The following is a 4,001-nucleotide window of genomic DNA, read 5'->3' as shown; positions in this document are numbered from 1 at the left end:
TCAGTACCAGTTTTTGGGCATTGTAGGGGTGTTTACCCTTCCCCACATGTAACCGACTCCCGTATCCTTTTAAAACGAATCTTTGGTAAACGCAAACCAGTTTTCGTCTTAAAAAATGATTTTTTTAAAATTGTTTTAAAAGACGTTTTTTAGGTATTCGACCTACCTAACCCAAAGGTCGATGGCGACTCCTTTCAATTTAATTCCAAATTAATCCAAAATCACTAAATTTTCCAAATTAAAGTTATAATCGTTTTTTAAAATAACATTTAATTGTTTTTACGAAAAATTGTTATGACAGCTTGGCGACTATGCTGAGGATATCTTTTAGAGAGTCAAGCTGTAGGTCGCTTACACATTGTCGTCTTAGTGGAAATTATAAGTTTGAGTACATAGTTAACTTATGATCTATTTATTGAAACTTTTAATTGCTTCGTTTTTTTGTCATACTAACATTTTATTTTTGGCTTTCAGCTTTCTCAAGATTTTATCATTTTTTTCCTTTTTTTGTTTTCCTTTTGAGTCGAAGGTAGGTATGTTCCTCCTCACAGACATCACTGCATTTGCATAACATAAGCTCTAGACACGAGCTTTGATCCAAATTAGTCAGGGTGATTGCTTTACTCTCGTAAGAATTTATTCTTCGTATGAGTTTTAGCAAATAACCCATGGGATACACATTTTATACCTTCGTAGGGATTTATTCCTCGTATGGGTATAAGGTAGTGAATCCCCTCGAATTGAACTCGTTCCGTTTAAAACCTGTAATGGGTAAGGATCGAGGGTCTGGCAGCCCAAGGGGGCACCGACATTAAGGACAATTCGAGTCCCCTTTTTCTGTTAGAGCCTAAACCATGCATATAGTGAACTATAGAACGGTCACCCTAGGTATAGATATACCGAACCTATGTCCATCAGTAGATACCCAAAATAGGTGTACACAAAGGATGAGCGTTTTTGAACATTTTCTTTTTTCTTTAAATTCTGTTGAATAAAGCATGCGAACTAGATACCATGCGGTTAGAATCATTTTCTTGAAAATATCATTTTGGGTAGATAGCATGTCCGGGTAGGAATATTATTTAATTAAAGCATGTTCGGGTAGACATCATGATTGGGTAGGTACTATATTTATCTATAGATAACATCTTTTAACTCTATTGATTATCTTGCTTGTACTGACTAATTTCTTTTGTTTTGTTTGTGTATACTAACTCATTTTTTTCTCATTTGTTTGTCATTTTTCATCATTCTTTGCATTGCATTGCATCATCATGACATAATGCGAAAATGTTGATTCGTAAGGGGATATTCAATAGAAAATTTTTACAAGAAGAGGTAAAAGTTTTCAATCAAGCAATCGCATACACAGACATGCACCGAAGGCTAAAAGGAGTCTAGAGTGCAAGAACGCGAATTGCTTGAAGATTGTGCAACATTCGAGACTGAAAGGAGGATTCATTGATCCGAGGAGTAATCCAGCAGTGGAGTCTTATCTACAATCATGTCATCTCTAGTCATCAAGGATCGACACACTGGCTTCAGCACCGCCGAAGCATTAACAAAGTTAGTTTACAGAGCATTGAGGGATATCATTTTTAGGACGAAGATCCGAGATGAAGCAATGATCCACTTCAAACTCAACATCTAAGTGAAGGCATGTCTCTTGTAATGTGAAGGTTTTTATTTCTGGTGAAAATTATTCTACGATATTCATCGTTGGGATCAACATTTTTGCATTTGCATTTACATCATTGCATTCTGCATAACATTCATTTAAGTGTTTTTACACGCATTAATCATACCTTGTGGGAAATTTTGAGGAAGCGTTTTAACTGTGCAACTGCATTCGCACAGTACTGAGAATGGATGTAAAATTCGAGCAACTGAAGAAAGAGCTGGAAGAGAGTTTACAAAAGATGCAAGCAGAGTGGGAAGTTAAAATGGAGGAGGTACAAAAGGCCACCATGGACCATATCTTGCAAAATCAAAGCGACCTAATTGATCAAATGATAGCAAAGTTGGTTGGGCTCAACCAAGAAAGAGGCAAAGAGAAGATTTCCTTGATTGGAGGAACCTCTGAATGTGTGATAGCCCGTGCTAGTCCCTAAATAATTATTTCGCCCCACAAGCTTCCAAGCCGCCAAGTAAGATTCTCAGCCACTAAAGCTCGTACAAATATGATAAAATCCTCAGGGTAATTCTATTAATCACAACATGCCAAATCCTGATAAGATGAATAGAGCTAACAATGAGATCCCGGAGAATCTGAAACAGTGGTATAGAGAGATATTTCAGGGAATGAGAGGACAAAGCTCTCACTACGGAATGAATGCAACAGAATTAGTACTAGTTCCTAACTTGGTGCTTCCGCCCAATTTCAAGATGCCTGACTTTGAAAAATACAGTGGAACCAGTTGCCCTAATGCCCATCTCATGATGTTTATTCAAAGAATGATTGGGTATACAAACAATGATCAGATGTTGATTCATTGTTTACAAGCCAGTTTAATTGGACCCGCTTCAAGGTGGTACAATCAATTGAGTCGTACTCAAATCCGCTCTTGGAAGGATTTGACTAGTGCCTTTCTAAGTCAATACAAGCACATGATCGATATGGCCCCTGATCGAACAACACTACAGAATATGGAGATGAAGAATGGTGAGAGCTTCCGACAATATGCTCAACGATGGAGGGATGTCGCATCTCAAGTACATCCACCAATGACTGAAAGAGAGTTCATCACTCTATTCATTGATACATTGAAGGCTCCATATATCGACTACATGATACGAGCTTCCACCAAGAGTTTCTCTAACATCGTCGTGTGTGGAGAAATGATCGAAAGAGCAATCAAGAATGGCCAAATAGGAGGCACTAGTCGTACTAACAATGAGGAAAGAGCTGAGATTAACATTGAGGGATCTTATATAGCTAGTCTGGGGATCAAACCTCATAAGACATTCTATGAAAAGTCTCACATCAATACAATTCCAATGACATATGAGGAGTTGCTCCCAGCGCTAGTTGAGATGAATCTGGTGACTCCAGTTCGATCCAAACCAAGAGAAGCCCCATATCCTGAAGGCCATGATATTAACGCCATATGCAGCTATCACATTGGGAGCTCAAGGCACACCACTGAGAATTGTAGGACATTGAAATGCAAGGTCCAAGATCTGATCGATTCAGGGGCATTAACGTTCAATATGTGATGGGGCATTCTGATCGAAAGTCGGCCGGGGCATCCATCAGGAGATTTTGTTGCATTCTCATGCATGACATCTTGTTTGAATTTGTTTTTTCTTTTGTTCTTATGTTTAAATGTTTGTAAATCACTTGACTTTTGAACATTTTCAATAAAATACTTCCTTTATTAGGAAATGAACAATGAGCAAATTTTAATCTTGAATTCTTTGAATATCATTTTAATTAAAAGATTTTAATAATTGAGGTTGTAAATCTTTGACAAATGACAAGATTGAACCTTGCAAAACAAGGACCTCTTGATCCTAATCCTACACCAGAATCCATACCCTTCTCTTGAAGAGACCAATCTAGCTTTTTTTTCTTGCTTGAACAGACAATCATCTTGGCATTCAGGTATGTATTAGGAGCAGACAAAATGGGGCAACTAGCAAATAAGATTGTAAAACTAATTAGTTTCTACTACTGTTAATGTTGTTCAATGATGATCATGATCTTCTCATATGGAATGGTCAAGTAGACGAATCTAGTTTAGGTCAGTTGCCTAGAAATTGAATTCTAATGATGAGATTTTCTGTCCTTCAACAAACACTAAGACTATAACAGGTTCTCCTCAGCAAGCTTAAGAAATGGAATCCGTATACCCAAAATATTATATTATATATGTATACAATAAAGCTGAGCTATTCTGCTAAAGCTGAGCTATTCCACTAAAGCAATTGATTATAGAGGAAACTCGAAAGCCCTGGCTTTATGAATAGATTGCATTCAAACAATGACATTGATTGGGTAC

The sequence above is a fragment of the Hibiscus syriacus genome, unplaced genomic scaffold, assembly GCF_006381635.1.
Source record: "Hibiscus syriacus cultivar Baekdansim isolate YM2019G1 unplaced genomic scaffold, ASM638163v2 tig00110270_pilon, whole genome shotgun sequence".
Taxonomy (NCBI): Eukaryota; Viridiplantae; Streptophyta; class Magnoliopsida; order Malvales; family Malvaceae; genus Hibiscus; species Hibiscus syriacus.
This window is presented reverse-complemented; position numbering follows the sequence as displayed.